The 19,464-nt window shown below is 38.3% G+C and overlaps 1 pseudogene; it reads right to left on the bottom strand.

The window, feature by feature from the left end:
- The window catches only part of LOC145800339 (galactinol synthase 1-like), a 177,698-nt pseudogene that overhangs the window by 112,162 nt on the left and 46,072 nt on the right, over window positions 1–19,464 (bottom strand).

Here is a 19,464-nt window from a genome sequence, read left to right on the forward strand (position 1 = left end):
CGGTGTGTCCTTCGAGATTCTTCCCTTCTCGACTCTCCTCGCCCGACCTCCCCTGAAGGCCGGTGAGAGTGTTTTTCGCTCCTGGCGTGCTGGGGGGCTACTGGGATGGTTTTCTGCTCTCCCTTCTGGGTATTGGCCGCTGGAATCGGCGTGTCCTGCAGGGGAACGGTGGTTGCATGACGTTGTTTTGCATTATGAAATTGATAACCGATTGCAGGTCTGCCAATTTGCTCACCATTCCCTTCATCTCTTCGTCCCTCTATAGGCATCTATCTTTCCATACCTGGAGGTTATTCTCGTTATAGTACTCGTTTCGGTCTGATTTCTTCTGTACGTCGCCCTCCTGGCCAACATCCTTTCCTTCGTGATTCTTATCACGAGTATCTTCATTGTAGTTGTCTTCTTCGACGTCAAGGTCAATAGGTTTCCCACTCCCAGTAGGAGTGTCGTCCTCAACCTTCTCTTTCTGTCCGTCGTTGGCCATTTATTCTCCTTTCTTTCCCACAGACGGCGCCAAATTGTGTGTGTCAATTTCCGACCACACTGCCAAATCAGTACTTAGCTGGAGAGCACTGGCAGAATAGATAAAGCCCGAATGACCTGCAATAGAAAGAAGAGATTCCGGTGGTGGTTCGTCCACCCGGGGGTACTCCGACGATCAAGTTAGTTATCTCTCAAAGATATCAAAAGTGTTTAACTTCACTATTCAAAATATAAATTGCGTACCTTAGACCCATTGGGGGTGCCTCTCTTTTATAGCCAACTCAATCCTAGTCCCAATAGAAGCCTAGCTTCAATGGACTTCAGCTTAGTGCTTATCTTGGACTCTTCAATAGATAAAGATAAACTCCCTAAGAGCTTTATCCTTATCCAAGCTGAGGTCCTTCTTCATTGTAGGACTCTTGTCCCTTATCCGCTTATCCCGGACTCCGATATCTTCGGAGATAACCTCGGCCTAGCCGAGATCACCTCGGCGTTATGGCCAGGACACATGGCACCTCGGTTGACGCTTCAGCATCATCTTGGCCACGTGTTGGAATTTAGAAAATATATCCCCACAATACTATATATATCAAGGAAAAGGGTTTCTAATGAGAAGAGACTTGTGAAGCTTAAAACCCTCCTATTGTTTTTCTAGAATTCTTATTTTTTTAATAATTAAAACATTTTCTATTGGCTAATTTTTATTGAATCATTTAAAAAAAAATTTATTATGCCTCGATTTACACATTTCAAAAGGAAAGTTAATTAATCCATTTAAAAATTTAAATTTCAAAATTTGAAAAAGAAACTTAACTAATTAGTTTTAAAATTTAAATTTTTGTACCACTAAAATATACGAATCAATTCATATCTTCTATATATTTTTTCTCTTGATGTTTAATTTTTTAAGTAATTAAAAATTTTATTTTTATTAATTGATAAAAAGTACTGTAAACATTAAAATTATATTGTATTTATGATATTGAGTTATTAAAAGAGAAAATTCCATTTTTCCCCTTATACTTTGTCCTAATGATCAACTACACCCTTAGATTTCGAATAATTTCAATTTTACCCTTAAAATTTTTGAAATCATATTAATTTGTCCATTATCATCACATTTAAACAGAAAATGTTAAAAAAAATTACATTTTGACCATAAATTTCAAAATAAAGATGCTAACTCACCCTCTCTTCTATCAAACACTTTATTCACAATTTCAACTATGTATGCGAATCAAGAACATACCTTTGATGAAACTGTACACCAATTTATTTCAATTCATATATTGTTCTTTAGACATTTCAAATCCAAAGCATAAAACCCCAATTCATTCACATCGATAATTTATTTGCATCGATCATTCAACCACGACAATATATCACTCCAAACAATCTCAGCATTTTCATCAGTCTCTCTAAACAACAAAGTATGCATCATCCCATCATAGATCTTCATAGTCTTGTCTTCACTCTTGGCTTGCTCAGATAATTCTCTGCTAACATCTAGATCAATCACAACATCTGCATTACCATGAATGACAATGAATGGAATGCTCACATCACACAAATACTTATTCACATAATTAGTAACTCTCAAAAGCTTCTTTACAGTTCCTAATCTGGGTTTCCCATTATACCTCATACAATTACTTTCTTCTCTAGGACCTTCACAAACTTATTCAGAAGATTATCAGTGGGTACTATTAGCGAAAATAGTTGATTTCCCACAAGTATATCAATCAAAAGAAATAAAAAATATTGTGAAAAAATTAAATCAATAATGCCACAAGAATTTTTTCATGATTCCCTCAATGTGAGGTACGTCCATGGGATCGTAATCCAATTCTACTATCAACCAAAATTTTTCAAACAATTATAAATGAGATACGAATGGTCACACAAACGATCCTTAGGTGAATTTCAAATAATCACAAATAAATAGAGGAAAGACCTCACCAAATAGACGAACAAATTGTCTTCGAAACAGAATTAAAAAAGACCACAAATCTAAACCAAGCTAGCACCAAATCAGAAATAGACTTCAAAACTTTGTGAAAGTAACAATAAAGTGGAGCACCCTAGAACAAAACACACATAGCAACACTACACTAACAACCAAATCCACCGAATTAATTTCCAAGCACATACCACCGAAAAGATTAATCAGTCACTACACACTTCAAAAAAACAAAAACAATACCCCAAAAAAAATTATTGTTAATTCTTGGGCTTTTTTTTTTTATCAAAACCTTAACTATTAGAAAACAGTTTAAAATACTCATTAGGCCTCTAAAAGTCAGATATTATATATATATATATTATAACCAATACCAAACCAAATTAAAGCTCTTTTAATAAACCAATTAGGTCTCATACTCCACTAAGGAAGTATACCTAACAATTCTCCTCCTACCGACTTGCATGGAGACATCAACCATACCCGCCAAAGTTCAAGACTTCAAATGTTTGTCCTTTGACAAAGTCTTAGTCAATATATCTAAAATATTATCATCCGCGTGAACCTTTTCGAGTTATAACAATTTTGAATCTAAGACATCACGAATCCAATGGTATCTCATATCAATGTGTTTTGATCTCGAATGAAAAGTGAAATTTTTACTCAAATGAATATCACTTTGACTATCACAATAATGCGCATACCTTTCTTGCTTCAAACCCAACTCTTGCAAAATTTCTTCAACCATAACTCTTCCTTGCAAGCTTATTTAATAGTGATAAATTCAATTTCGGTAGTTAAGAGATAAATAAATTTTCACAATTTAGATTGCCATGCTACAACTCCCCCTACAAATGTCATCAAATAACCCAAAGTAGATTTCCTAGAATAAATATCACCAGCCATGTCGGAATCCGTGAACCCATCAAGCATCAGCTTACCATTCCCAAAACACAAACACACTTTATGTGAGAACCCAACCCATAATATGCTTAATTATACATGTGTTTGTGTGTTTGATATGAAATTACAAGTTTAAGTATGTAAATTATGTGAATTTGGAATAATATCTGTTGAATGTAGGAATATCGGTTGCAATTTTAACTTTGAACTGAAAATGTAAGCTTTAGAGGCGCGATAAACCAAAATTGACTTCATATCTGTGATTAGCATGATTTTTAAAGCCTTTGGTGAAATTTTGTAAAATTACGATTCGTAATGATTAATTATGATTTTTGAGTTATATGTGTATAACCCTCTTATGTTCTTCATTTTTGTTAAGAGCTCTAGAGAGTGAGTTCGAGAAAGAGGAAGAGCTACGGATTTGGAAGAGAATCATGGGGCAAACCTTAGGCTTGAGTTAAGGTATAATTTACTTATAATCTTTGTCTTTTGCTTATCTTTGGCATGAAATTGAAAAGAAATTGGAGATTTTGAGCTAGGGTTTTGGGTTGTGTAATGGGTTGAACTAAATGCAAGAAATAGAACATTAGATAGCGTTTGGTAAAGTTTTCTAAATATGATTTGAGAATGGAGTTGTATTTTGAGTTTGTGAGTTTTAGAATTGTTATTTGAGTGTAGAAAATTTGTTTGGTTATGAGTTTTAAAAGGAGTTTTGAATTAAGTTTTGAGTTGAGTGTTGAATTGAGTTTTTAATGTTTGATATGACATGTGAGATAAGAAAATTTGTTTGGTTATAAATTTTGGAAAGAGTTTTCAAAACTTAATCCAAATTGTTATTACTCATAACCAAACACACTACTCAAAACTCTATTGAAAATTCTAATCAACACTCATACGCAAACTCTTTTTAAAATTCAATTAAAAAAATTAATTATTAACCGAAAATAGCATTAATTAATTTTTTTAATTGAAAATATTACAAAGGAAATAAATAACATTAATCAATTTACAAATTCACTCTATACAACTTCACCAACTTTCTGTTGACAATTGCCAAAAAAAAAAAAAAAAAAAATCACTATAGCAGTCAAATTGGATGTCCGAGGGGACGACCGAGTAGACTCAAAAATTCAAAAACTATACGAAAAGGTGAGAGCTTTGACTTGGAAGTTTGTTTTGGAATGAGTTCTGCCAAAAATGTATTTTAAAATGTATGGTGGAATTAATTTTTGAAAGCCCCATCCAAACACATTGTTCATGTGAATGGGTGGAATTGTGATTAGAAAGCTTTACCAAACACAGGCTTAATCCCTTCATTTTTGTTTGATGTGAATTCAATCTTATGATTAATCCATGAAATAAACTCTAGTTGGCTCATACAACCAAGATTGTTGGAAGATTCACCATGTTTGTAGGTATATTGAGCTTGTGTATGAAATTCATGTATGTAATAAAGAGATGAGACCACGAACTTAATGTTGAGGCAAGATTGATGTGTTTGAGTTGTAATTATCCCTAATTCATGTTAGTATATCATGTTTTGAAATTAGTTTTGCATGAATTGGGGCTTGAATTTGAGCACAAAAGCTTAAGTTTTGTATCAGCTTCGGACTGCCCAGACTAGCCAGAACCGCACATGCAGGGCTCACAGCCGCACATGCGAAAAGCAGGCTACTGAAATAAATGCACATGCGGGCCACACATATGACACTCTTTCGCACGTGCGGTGAGGGGCTTCCGTACGTGCGAAAAGATGGTGAAAAATCTGTCTTTTCTGTTAACTTCTCCGACCCTCTAAATTCGCTTATGAGCATGTTTTGACCCTCCACAATTCCTATAGATGAATAGAATTGAATGAATCGTAAAATGAATTAATTAAAGAAAGTGTATGAATTGAACAGATTATTCATCGAATGTGTGTGTGAAATGTTTGTGTAGGTCGTGTGTTGAAGAAAACACTGCGGGACCTAACGCACTGAGTAATAATATTGCACATATATGTTCTTAAATGTGTACCTCGAGCCATGAATAGTGAATGGTGCCGAAATTGTGTTTTGATCGAAATGAATGAACTTCATAAATATTATATGACATGTGCAATGTGGACCTAAGGTCGTTCCATTTCCGTTTAAGATATGATATATGTGAGCCCAAGGCCGTTCTGTTAATATATGGGCTTGAGGCCGTTTTATATAATATGTGGATCCGATGTCGTTCTGTTAATGTGTGGGCCCAAGGCCGTTCTATATAATATGTGAGCCCGAGGTCGTTCTATATAATATGTGGGCCTGAGACTGCTCTATATGATATGTGAGCCCAAGGCTGTACTGTACTTATATGGGCCTGAGGTTGTTCTAATATTAATGGACCTAAGGTCATTCTGTTTATATGATGGGCCTATGGCTGTTCTGTTTATATGATGGGCCCAAGGCCATTTTGTATTATGGTTATAGATAGTGTGAGAACCTTATGATCATCTATTACATCGTTTTACTGTATTATTACTCACCAAGCTTCACTCACCCAATATTATGTATGCACATGTAGGTGATCCGCAGCATGGAGCCCACCCATAGAGTCAGTTTCAGGAGTTGTTTTGTGAACCTGTCTAGTTATGCCTCCGAGATTGAGTTTTGCCTTTGACTCCCATTATGCTTTGAATTTATTCTATTTTTGTTATTTGGTCTTGAGATGTGTAATCAAGATGTATAAAATTTCCTATGATACTTATATTTTTGCATGGGCATGTAAACGATGTGAATGTGTTATATTTGCTCATATTGGCATAGCTCAATGGACTTCTTCGTTGTTGTATACTTCCGCTTATGGCCCTATTATTATAATTACTTTTTGTGTTTGTGTGAGGCTGAAGGTAATCAAGTGATTACTGGCTGGTTATGGCCCAAACTTTTAGGGGTGAGTTCGGGTCATGACAGAGTGGTATCAGAGTACGAGTTAATATCTCACACACAAGTCCATTTGAGCAATAAAAAGTCTCGAAAGGTTTAAATTGCATCCATAATGCATTTATAATCAGGTATGACATGAAAATGTGCATTTGTAAATCTGAATTATGTGTATATTATCTGTGAAAGTTATAATGTATGTTCTTCTAGATCATGGTAAGAACAAGGGTGGAAGATATGGAGGATTCCACCTCCGCCACCTATGCTTGTGCCACCACCTGTAGTGCAAGACCACTAAGTTGACAACCGAGCTATTGCACTCACAAAGGAATTTAAAAAGATAAAACCGCCATTGTTCAAGGGAGGGATTGACCTACTGAAGGCGGAGGCATAGGTGCTTGGTATAGAAAAATTGTTTGAAGTTTTCTCATATACAGAGGTACATAAAGTCTTACTTGTTGCTTTTACACTCGAGGATGAAGCACGCCATTGGTGGATGTTTATTCGAGATGAACAACAAGGAATGAATTGGGCTCAATTTTTGGAGACCTTCTATGAAAAGTACTTCCCACAATGTATCCAGGACAGGAAGGTGTCAGAGTTTGAAAACTTGAAGCAAGGAAACAAAACCGTAGCGGAGTATGAAGCGCAGTTTACCAAGCTAGCCCGTTTCACACCGCATATGGTCTATACGGACTACAAAAAAAATAAGGAAATTTGAGGAAGGACTTCGAGACTCCATTCTTGAGAAAATTAATGTGCTGAAAGTTCAGAAATACGTGGATATATTGGATAGGGCCATCAGAGCGAAAAGAAACTAGGCCAATTGCAACCGGAACTCGAATTGGAAGGGAAAAAGGCAGGGGTCTAATATGTACAAGGGGTCGGCGTCATCACAAAACAAGAAACAGAATTTGGGAACTCTAGCGTTTCTGGTTCTACCCTGTGATTCAGTACCAACTTTCTCGGAGTGTGGAAAGAAGCATCGAGGAGTTTGCTACCGAGCAACCGGGGCCTATTTTAAGTGTGGAAAGACTGGGCATATGATGAGAGATTGTCCTATGTTTGGGCAACAACAGGGGAATAGGCCAACTGCAAGTTTAACCGGTTCCACTCCTGCAACAAAGACCCCGGCAAGGCCTACTACTATTAGAGACAATGTTAGGCAAGGGAAAGTCTTTGCTCTTGTTCCGAGTGATGTTCAAAATTCAAATGTTGTGGTTTCAGGTACACTTTCCATCAATGGCCAACCTGCTCATGTGCTACTTGATTCGGGTTCCACTCATTCCTTTGTTTCGAAAACATTTGCTCCTAATTTGAATAGATCTATGAAACCTTTGAATTATGTGTTGTGTGTGTCTCTCCCATCTAGGGAACATATGTTATGTACTTCTATTTATCCTACACGTGAGCATTTACTTGGAGATATTCCATTATGTGCTAATTTGATACCTCTTGATATGGTACACTCTGATATAATTTTGGGGATGGATTGGTTAGCTAAGTATTATGCAACCATCGATTGTGTGTCTAAGAAAGTTGTTTTTCGCCCACCGGGACAACATGAATTTACTTTTGTGGGACATGGGGTAGCTCCTCCACCCTTTCTAATCTCGATTGTGAAAGTTTGTAAACTACTTCAGAAAGGTTATAAGGGTTATTTTTGTAGCATTTTGCATATTGAGACACCCGATGCGAGTGTTAAAAATATTCTAATTGTTAGTGAGTTTCCGGATGTATTTCCCGAGGAATTACCGGGGGACTTGATAGACCGTGAGATTGAATTCGTCATTGATCTTATGACGAGTACTCAATCAATTTTCAAAGCTCCATATAAAATGTCTCCGGTAGAAATGAAGGAATTGAAAGTACAGTTGCAAGAATTGCTTGACAAAGGGTTCATCCGACCGAGTACATTGCCATGGGGCGCACCGGTGTTGTTTGTGAAAAGGAAAGGTAGGACACTCCGGTTATGCATTGATTATCGAGAATTTAATAACGTAACGATGAAGAATAAATACCCATCTTACTGTAGATTGATGATTTGTTTGACCAATTACAGGGACACGTGTTTTCTAAAATTGACTTGAGATCCGAGTGCCATTAGTTAAAAGTCAAAGCAGAGGATGTTGAGAAGACCGCCTTCCGAACCAGGTACGACCATTATGAATTTCTAGTGATGCCATTTAGGGTTACAAATGCACCAACAACTTTTATTGGTTTAATGAATCAGATTTTCAAACTGTATTTGAATGAGTTTGTGGTAGTATTTCTTGATGAATAGGGAGGAACATGAAAAACACTTGAGATTAATTCTTCAAACACTTAGAGACAAGAAGTTGTGAATTATGGTTAAATGAAGTTGTGTTTTGGGGCATGTGATTAACAAGGATGGTGTGTATGTTGATCCGCAAAAGATATAAGCTATTGTGAATTGGCCTGCTCCTACTAATGTTACAGAAGTGCGCAATTTTATGGGTTTGGCAGGTTACTACCGAAGATTTGTTAAAGATTTCTCTAAGATTACGGTGTTGTTTACCTGGTTAACTCAAAAAGGCATTCCATTCGAGTAGACAGAATATAGGAAGTCTGCCTTTCAAGAATTGAAGACAAGGCTCACAATAGCATCGGTCCTCGCCTTACCATTAGGTACAAAAGGGTTTGTCATTTATAGTGATGCTTCTCATAAAGGATTGGGGTGTGTACTTATGCAGAATGGAAGAGTAATTACGCATGCATCTTGACAATTGAAGCCGCATGAAAAGAGTTACCCTACACATGATTTGGAATTAGCCACTGTGATTTTTGTATTGAAGATTTGGCGGCATTATCTTTATGGAGCAACATGTGAAGTCTACACCGACCACAAGAGCCTTAAGTATTTCTTTACTCAAAAAGAGCTTAATATGCGACAAAGACGGTGGTTAGAACTCATCAAGGATTATGACTTGCATATTCATTATCATCCCGGCAAAGCCAACACAGTAACGGATGCTCTCAGTAGAAAGTCAATGGGAAATTTAACATGTTTGCTTACAAAGCGAAATGAACTATTACTTGACTTGGAAAGAATGGAAATGGAAATTGTGTTACATGAACGGGGAGGAATGTTAGCTGTAATGGCAACACAACCAACTATTATTGAAGAAATTAAACAAAGGCAATTGGAGGATAAATTTCTTAAGAAAGTGCATGATGAGATTGAAACAAAGCCAAGATCGGGATTTTCTTTGGAAACTCAAGTGTTTCAAGGGAAGATTGTGTGTTCCTAATGTCCTCGAAATTAAAGGACGAGTCTTGGAAAAAACTCACAAGTCCAGATTTGCTATGCATCCCGGAAATACCAAAATGTATCAAGATCTCAAGCAAGCTTTTTGGTGGCCCAATATGAAGAGAGAAATTGCGGAGTTCATTTCAAGATGCCTTCAATGTCAGCAAGTAAAAGCGAAACACCAAAGACCGGCAGGGTTACTTTAACCTCTCCCTATTCCGGAATGGAAGTGGGAGCACATAACTATAAATTTTATTTTGGGCTTACCCCGAACACTCTGAGGTATGGATTCTATATGGGTTATTGTGGATAGATTGACTAAGTTTGCTCACTTTTTGCCTGTGAAAACTATTTATAATGCTGATAGACTTGCTATTGTGTACATTGTTGAGATTATTCGATTGTATGGTATTCTGGTTTCCATTGTGTCGGATAGAGATCCTAAGTTTGTATCAAGATTTTGGCAAAGCTTACAGAAAGCATTAGGGACGGAATTAAGGTTTAGTGTCGCATTTCATCCACAAACTGACGGACAATCTGAAACGACTGTACAGACGTTGAAGGACATGCTTCGGATGTGTGTGCTAGATTTCCATGAAACTTGGGAAACCCATCTACTTTTGACGGAATTCGTATATAACAACAGTATCCACTCTAGTATCGGGATGGCACCATGTGAAGCTTTATATGGGAGAAAATGTCAAACTTCGGTTTGTTGGACCAAAGTCGGAGATAGACCATTGATTAGGCCTAAAATTGTGCAAATCACTATAGAGAAGATTCTGATCATCCAACAAAGATTGAAAACTGCTTAAAGCTGACAAAAGAGCTATGCAGATCAAAGAATGAGAGACTTAGAATTTGAAGTTGGGGATCATGTTTTTGTTAAAGTCACTTCAATGAAAGGGCACTCAAGATTTGGGAGAAAATGGAAATTATCACCTCGTTACATAGGGCCATTTCAGATTTTAGAAAGAGTGGGTTCGATTGCCTATCAGATTGCCTTACCACCGAGCATGGAGCAAGTGCATAATGTGTTTCAGGTATCAATGTTGTGAGGCTACTTGCAGGATCCTGCTCATGTTATTGATTATCAGCAGATTTCTCTAGATGACGACATGGGTTATGAGGAGAAGCCTATCTGGATCCTTGACCAGCAAGTTGAGCAGTTAAGGAACAAGACTATCCCTATGGTAAAAGTCGAATGGAAGGAACATTATGGAAAGGAAGCCACTTGGGAACGGGAAGAAGAAATGAGGCAACGATACCCAGAATTGTTTTCGACTTGAGGTAACCAAATTTGAAGGATCAAACTTCCTAAAAGGGGGAAGACTGTGATAACCCAACCCATAATATGCTTAATTATACATGTGTTTATGTGTTTGATATGAAATTGCAAGTTTAATTATGTGAATTATGTGAATTTGGAATAATATCTATTGAATGTAGGAATATTTGTTACAATTCCAACTTTGAATTGAAATTGTAAGCCTTGGAGGCGTGATAAACCAAAACCGACTTTATATCTGGGATTAACATGATTTTTAGAGCCTTTAGTGAAATTTTGTAAAATTACGATTTGTAATGATTAATTAAGATTTATGAGTTATATGTGTATAGCCGTCTTGTGTTCTTCATTTTTGTTGAGAGCTCTAGAGAGTGAGTTAGAGAGAGAGGAAGAGAAAGAGCTAGGGATTTGGAAGAGAATTAAGGGGAAAACCTTAAATTTGAGTTAAGATATGTTAATTTACTTATAATCTTTGTCTTTAGCTCATCTTTGGCATGAAATCAAAAAGAAATTAGAGATTTTAAGCAAGGGTTTTGGGTTGTGTAATGGGTTGAACTAAATGCAAGCAATAGGACCTTAATCTCTTTATTTTTGTTTAATGTAAGTTCAATCTTATGATTAATCTATGAAACAAACTCTAGTTGTCTCATACAACCAAGATTGGTGGAAGATTCACCATGTTTGCAGGTATATTGTGTATGAAATTCATGTATGTAATAAAGAGATGACACCATGAACTTAATGTTGAGGCAAGATTGATGTGTTTGAGTTATAATTACCCTTAATTCATGTTAGTATATCATGTTTTGCAAATAGTTTTGCATGAATTGGGGCTTGAATTTGAGCTTAGAAGCTTAAGTTTTGCATCAGCTTCGGACTGCCCAAAATAGCCAGAACCACACGTGAGGAAGACAAGGCTAATTAGAACTTCGCTACTGAAATAAATACACGTGCGGTGAGGGGCTTCCGCATGTGCAGAAAAATGGAGAAAAATATGTCTTTTTTTGTTAACTTCCCTGACCCTCTAAATTCATTTATGAGCATGTTTTGATGCTCCGCAATGCCTATAGATGAATGGAATTGAACGAATCGTAAAACAAATTAATGAAAGAAAGTGTATGAATTGAACAGATTATTCATCGAATGTGTGTGTGAAATGTTTGTGTAGGTCGTGTGCTGGAGGAAACACTACAAGACCTAACGCACTGTGAGTAATAATATTATACATATATGTTCTTAAATGTGTACCTCGAGCCATGAATAGTGAATGGTGCCGACCTTGTGTTTTGATTGAAATGAATGAACTTCATAAATATTATATGACATGTGCAATGTTATAGCGATCCCGGTATTCCCTGCTATTGTTTAACCGTAATTCGGACTCGGTTCCGTGGATTCGTTGTTGTTTTATTCTCATTTCTATCTCTTACTCTTTGTGTTAGAGTTTTGGGTTGTGTTGGGCAAGTTGGGAATAAGTTGGTTGTGTTTTAAAACTTAGAATTTTTGCTCAGGTTTTGGTCTCTACGCTCGAGCGGCGATTTGACGCTCGAGCGGGTTTTTGTTGTTGCCTTTCCGCTCGAGCGGCAGTTGGGACGCTCGAGCGTGAATTTCCTCCTCTCAGCATTTTGGTCGTCTGCAGAAAATTCTGGGAGAGTGCATCCGGCGCTTGAGCTGATCTTTGGACGCTCGAGCGGGGTGTTGTACGCTCGAGCGGACCTGTTTTATATCAGTCCGTGAAATCACTTTTTTGATCACTTTTTGATTTCCTTTCTCTCTCTTACTTTTTCAAAACCTCCATTGGAGAGCACCTCACTCTAAAACCTAACTTCTCTCTTAGGATTGATCTAGCTAGAGTGTTTTCCTCCCCTTGGGCCTTTGTAAGAAGTGTGTTGATCGTCGAGGGCTTCGTTGTGATCCAAGAAATTTGGGATTTGGAGCACTTTGATTTCGGGTCATCTTCTCCATTTGAGTTCTCCATTTGAGGTAGGGATTCTCCTTGTTCCTTTTCAATACTCCGTCTATAGATAGACATGTGGTAATTTTTGTATTGCATGAAAATTGTATCATGTTGGATTTGTTTGAAAATCATGAAATAAACCTAGGGTTGGTTGTGTGGAAAATGGTTTTGGCTTCATTGATTGTTGTCTTGGCTAATTAGAATATAGATTAGCATGTTGTAGTTAATAAAAGAAAAGCCCTAAATTATATTTTGATTGGGTAAATTATAATGGGGGTTTGTAGACCATTGTGTGTAAATCTCTTTTGTCAAGATGAGTGTGGTAAGGGTGTTAATGCCTAAGGGATTATCCATGGCTTTGGAGTTGATTTTATGGAAACAAGATTAGTGGAGTTGGTTTTGTGATAACAAAAAGGAATTGGAATCGTTTTTGTGAAAATGAGGGAAGTGTTTTCGAAATAAGTTTGAGAATTGGATTGTTGTGTCTTGAGTTTTGAACACACATGTAGAAGTTGTTTCTTTAACTACCATGTTAATATTGTTGTTGGGTTTGTGATTCATGAAATTTGAGTCTTTTAATAGATGTACTAACTATATGCATCTAGAGGTTTTGTCCTTGGTCATCGGTTGAGGATGACACGGTTGTGTAGAATTGTCGGGTTTGCATTTTGCCATTGATTAATCGAACATCGTATGTGATGAAGTGCTAGATACATTTTATATATGTATATTTGCTCGGAAGGAGAAAGTCATGTGTTCATATGCTTTAACACATTGCTGGTGTCTTGATAGTTTATGTATATGCATTATACATGTTGGTTATGCCTTGATATGCTGTGATTGTTGGTGTTATGCCCCGCGCTGAGAATTAAAGGTATCATACCCTTCCAGCTAGCGCTTGGAGAACTGACCGCGCTTAGAATCAAAGGTATTATACCCTTCCAAGTAGCGCCTGGAGAACTGACTGTGCTAATAATCTAGGGTACCATACCCCTCCAGCTAGCACGTGGTAAACTGGCTTGTTGTTAATGTTGTTGAGTGGGGTGTATTGTTGGCTTACTACGCACATGGCTAGTAGAGTGAAATGGGATTGTTGTTGTTTCGTTGTAACTGAAAATATCATGGATTTTGATTGGTTATAGTTCGGAGGACCGAGTTGCTCCATTGGTTGATTGTATACATGTTGGTGGGTTGTAAATTTATATTTTTACAAAGGTATGCATGTATAGTTATGATAGAAATGGAAATGAACCAAAATGTCTTTTTGTCTTTTGGAAAGTGTGGAGGAGAACGTATGTTTTAAAGATAAACATGTTTGAAAAGGTACATTTGAGTATGTATAGGAAATGGAAGTGGGTATCGGGCTTAGTGAGATTACTTCCTAAGTAATTGTTAATGTTATGAAAGATTGGGAATGGGGGTTAATGAAAGGAAAAAGGAAAGACAAACCACTTGTAGCGTTGAATGAAACGGTTGTTTTCAAGAAAAGTTCATATATATATATATATATATTTTGTATAAACTGTCACATTACTATTCTAGTATGAGAATGAGTGTTCATGATCATAGCTATCTGTAAGTTGTTATTGTTGAGGATCATGTTGAGTTCCCTACTGGACTATATGTTCATCCCACGTTGTTGAATCTTTTTCAGGTATTAAGCAGGTTGAACTGCGAGATTGGGATCTACTTGTTTACTGGCCACGGGGCCTCAGTTATGTTGGCGGAATGCCATTATTGTAAAAGGGTTACACCCTTCTTCTTGTACCTTAAGTGATGTAAGCCCAAGGGCAATTTATTAAGTATGTTCATGTAATATTTTCTTTGCATACGAATGAGAGTATCGTTAATCACTTCTACGGATTGAATATATGAGTTTATTTCCGCATGTTATCCTTGTAATTGAATTAAGCTAATGAATTTGGTAATGACTTCGAGTAATAAAAAGTGGGGCGTGACAACTTGGTATCAGACCAAGCCGGGTTTGAATACTTTGGGCTCGTGGGAAGTGGTTTTTACCACAGTGGGTTTACTACGTATTGCGAGGACGTTGCATATAGATGTCATGAAAGTTAGGACTTATGTGTTGCATTTATGTGAGCATGGGATTTAGTCTCTCGGATAATATTCATAGCCGGTGAATTTGCTTTGAGGTCCTTTTGGAAACACGCCTGATCAACGTGGTTTCTGATAGGAATTCCTTGAGAGTTCCGGGATGAGTGGCTATCTTTGTGGACTTGATTCGATTATGTGTTTATCTGTCTAAATGATTGTATGCAATAGAGATGTAAATTTTGAGACTAAGTGTGTCTTGTAACCTAACGGTAGTGGCGTGTGCCTCGGAGAAGGCTATTGTGTTTTGCGCTAAGTGTGTTTTGCCTTCGTGTTTAATAGGATGTCTACAAGAGGGAGTAGAGGTCGGATGAGTAGTAGGAGCGCCGGGAGAGGCACAACAGTTCCTTTAGTACCTGCCGTTGAAGCATCGGCTGTCGGTGAGGATGTCGCACGTGAGATTGTGAGAGCAGTGCAGGACGCCGTAGCTCGCACTGAGGGCGGCAGTGGGCATGCTCTCAAACTTACTAAGGAGTTCTTTCGCTCCAGTCCACTAGAGTTTGTGGGGGAGGCTAAACCGTTGGAGACAGAAAGTTGGCTAGAGCAGATTACCAAGACTCTTGATATGCTCAAAGTTGAAGATGAGGAGTTGAGGGTTTCTTTGGCGACCTTTCAGTTGAAGAGTGATGCGAGTTATTGGTGGAAGTATGCTAAGAATAATGTGGGTAGCACGTGGGTTGCTTTTACCGAGGCCTTTTTGGCCAAGTATTTCCCTCCTTCTGCTCGGGAAAGGTTGAGGGATCAGTTCTTGGAGTTGCGTCAGGATGATACTCCTGTGGCACAGTTTGAGATGCGGTTTGCTAGCTTGTCGAGGTTTGCTCCAGAGTTGGTGGCAACAGAGGAGCGTCGTTGTTTTGAGTTTGAAAGGCGGTTGTGTTTCGATATTCGGGAGAAGGTAGCTGGATCCTTTTGGAAGGATTATTATAATTTAGTCGAGGCAGCGGCCCATGTGGAGGCCATGATGGTGAACGATGATGGGGTTAAGGAGGAGACCGTTTTGGTAAGTCCTACGGTTCCTAAGCGCTCTAGGCTCAGTAAGGGGTGGAGGCGGAAACATGCTCAGTCAGGGGCTGGTTCCTTTTCTTCACCAGGGGTTTCGGACTCTTCTGTTGGGAGGTCCGGGGAGGTGCAGGTTTCAGACCAGTCTCAGAGTAGGGGATCTGGTGGTTGTTTCGTTTGTGGCCAGCAGGGCCATGGTAGACGTTTTTGTCCTTTGCGTGTAAGTTCTTTGGGTGTTTCAAAACCCAGTCAGACTCAGTCGTACCCGTCCAGTCGGGGCGCTATCGGTACCAGAAACGGTCAGGCCAGGCTTCGAGAGCCTCGCGAGGGGCGACTTATTAAGTAGCTTGATAGTATTACCCTGGAGGGGGGGACTTTGGTGTTGTTGACCGGAGCACTGTTGGATGCTGAGGCACCATGTTTTTGTATCGTATATATATATATATACTTTGTTGTTTGTCTAATCCTCAGGTATTGGGGAGTATGTATGGGTTTTAAGCTCTCTTTTATATTGAGAAGTTGTTAGTGGGGTCAATGATCCTAATGTTGTTGCTTGCTTGGTACTGTATGATGAGTTAGTTGTGTGACGGCCTGTGTGCCTTATTCACTTTAATGATTATTTGTTGAGAACGGGAATCCGTGGGAGAATGTGTTAGATGTGGTGGTTTTGAGAGTTGCGGGATGTTGGCAAGGGTATGTGTGAATGTTGGGTATGGTTGTGAGTGGAGGCTGGCAGCATTCTTAAGAGGAAGAACAGGTTGTGTTCTAGGGTGGTGAAATTAGCGTCGGTCAAATTGTCCTTCGTGATTGGGTTGTTGTAATTGAGGTTTATCAAGTCGGTTTTCGGTCAAGGAGATGAGCAGGCTTGCTACGTAGCCATGGGGGGGGGGGATAGTAATTCCCTTAGACACAGTGTTGGTGTGGTTTGATTTTAGGAGATCCAGTGAGATTCCAAAATTTGGGGGTTTGTGTAGGGAACTCCGCGTGTGGGGTTAGTGGCACATCAGTGTGTGGATTAATGAGTGGTGGTTTGCTGAGTTGTTTAGTCAGCTTGTTGGTATCGGGTTTTGGGTCGACATCGGTCACCTTGAAGTTAGTCTCATTTGTTGTAGACTTTGTATGTTGATTAAGGAAAACTGAAACTAATCGAACATGTTATGTCATTGAATCTGACGGTGAATTGAATACATTAATTCCTTGTATTGATTGATTGTGTATAGAACCCTTGTGTTTATATGCATTGCTTGTGTATGGGAGGAGATGGGGGATGTACTCCACGGTTTAGGGGAAGATGGGGGATGTACCTCTAAACCGGTTAATGGTTAAAGGAAAATGGGGGATGGACCCAGGGATGCAGCTCATATGCTCTCCCATTGTGGTGATGACACAGCTCTTATGCTTGTCCAAAGAAGTGTTGATACAGCTCATATGCTTATCTGTTGTGGTAGTGATATAGCTCATATGCTTATCTTTGAAAGTGTGATATAATTTTTATACTTTTGTGTTGATAGTGCTGTTGTTATTTCTATTAACTATCATTATAGAAATGTTATGTTCTGTGTTGGTTGTGGTATCACCGTGTGCGTGATGGTTGTTGATAGTGCTATTTTGGAAAGAAATGGAAAATAAAACTTTTCCTAGTATTTGGGCCACCTAAGGGTGTTGTTGAGAAATTGATTTAATTCAAGGGTTTTGAGGATTTTCAAATGAATGATCTTTGGTAAATAAACGGTGGATGATTGTGTTTTGGATAACACCGTGTTGGTGAAAAATGTATACAAAGTTTTTGAGTTTCGCATGGAAAATGCAAAATTTATTTCGCAATGTCAGCATTGAAAATTTGGCTATCTTTGAGAAATGTCTCTTGAGCAAGAAAATGTTTTCTTATTATTTACTCCAAAAGTTGTTTGGGTCGTGTTGTTGCATAGTGACTTAGCTTGAAGCGCTGGTCAGATGTGAGTAAACTGTTTCAGAAGGGTTGATTTTGTTGTGGCTTTTATGCCTACAGTGTTGTCATTTGGAACGTGTTCCCTCGGTTTGTCTCTTCCTTGGTAAGAGTGGATTAAAGGTTTGTAGTGAGAGTAGTTTCTTTCCTAGTACTCGGGTGTTGGTGTTGTGTGATCAGTTGGCCTTGTGTTTTGGTGTATCCTTAAATTTCGAGGACGAAATTCTTTAAGGGGGGGAGATTATAGCGATCCCGGTATTCCCTGCTATTGTTTAACCGTAATCCGGACTCGGTTCCATGGATTCGTTGTTGTTTTATTCTCGTTTCTATCTCTTACTCTTTGTGTTAGAGTTTTGGGTTGTGTTGGGCAAGTTGGGAATAAGTTGGTTGTGTTTTAAAACTTAGAATTTTTGCCCAGGTTTTGGTCTCTACGCTCGAGCGGCGATTTGACGCTCGAGCGGGTTTTTGTTGTTGCCTTTCCGCTCGAGCGGCAGTTGGGACGCTCGAGCGTGAATTTCCTCCTCTCAGCATTTTGGTCGTCTGCAGAAAATTCTGGGAGAGTGCATCCAGCGCTCGAGCGGATCTTTGGACGCTCGAGCATGAACCTGTGTCTGACGCTCGAGCGGGGTGTTGTACGCTCGAGCGGACCTGTTTTATATCAGTCCGTGAAATCACTTTTTTGATCACTTTTTGATTTCCTTTCTCTCTCTTACTTTTTCAAAACCTCCATTGGAGAGCACCTCACTCTAAAACCTAACTTCTCTCTTAGGATTGATCTAGCTAGAGTGTTTTCCTCCCCTTGGGCCTTTGTAAGCAGTGTGTTGATCGTCGAGGGCTTCGTTGTGATCCAAGAAATTTGGGATTTGGAGCACTTTGATTTCGGGTCATCTTCTCCATTTGAGTTCTCCATTTGAGGTAGGGATTCTCCTTGTTCCTTTTCAATACTTCGTCTATAGATAGACATGTGGTAATTTTTGTATTGTATGAAAATTGTATCATGTTGGATTTGTTTGAAAATCATGAAATAAACCTAGGGTTGGTTGTGTGGAAAATGGTTTTGGCTTCATTGATTGTTGTCTTGGCTAATTAGAATATAGATTAGCATGTTGTAGTTAATAAAAGAAAAGCCCTAAATTATATTTTGATTGGGTAAATTATAATGGGGGTTTGTAGACCATTGTGTGTAAATCTCTTTTGTCAAGATGAGTGTGGTAAGGGTGTTAATGCCTAAGGGATTATCCATGGCTTTGGAGTTGATTTTATGGAAACAAGATTAGTGGAGTTGGTTTTGTGATAACAAAAAGGAATTGGAATCGTTTTTGTGAAAATGAGGGAAGTGTTTTCGAAATAAGTTTGAGAATTGGATTGTTGTGTCTTGAGTGTTGAACACACATGTAGAAGTTGTTTCTTTAACTACCATGTTAATATTGTTGTTGGGTTTGTGATTCATGAAATTTGAGTCTTTTAATAGATGTACTAACTATATGCATCTAGAGGTTTTGTCCTTGGTCATCGGTGGAGGATGACACGGTTGTGTAGAATTGTCGGGTTTGCATTTTGCCATTGATTAATCGAACATCGTATGTGATGAAGTGCTAGATACATTTTATATATGTATATTTGCTCGGAAGGAGAAAGTC

This window comes from Camellia sinensis, chromosome 10 (assembly GCF_055761805.1).
Source record: "Camellia sinensis isolate YWXY chromosome 10, ASM5576180v1, whole genome shotgun sequence".
Taxonomy (NCBI): domain Eukaryota; kingdom Viridiplantae; phylum Streptophyta; class Magnoliopsida; order Ericales; family Theaceae; genus Camellia; species Camellia sinensis.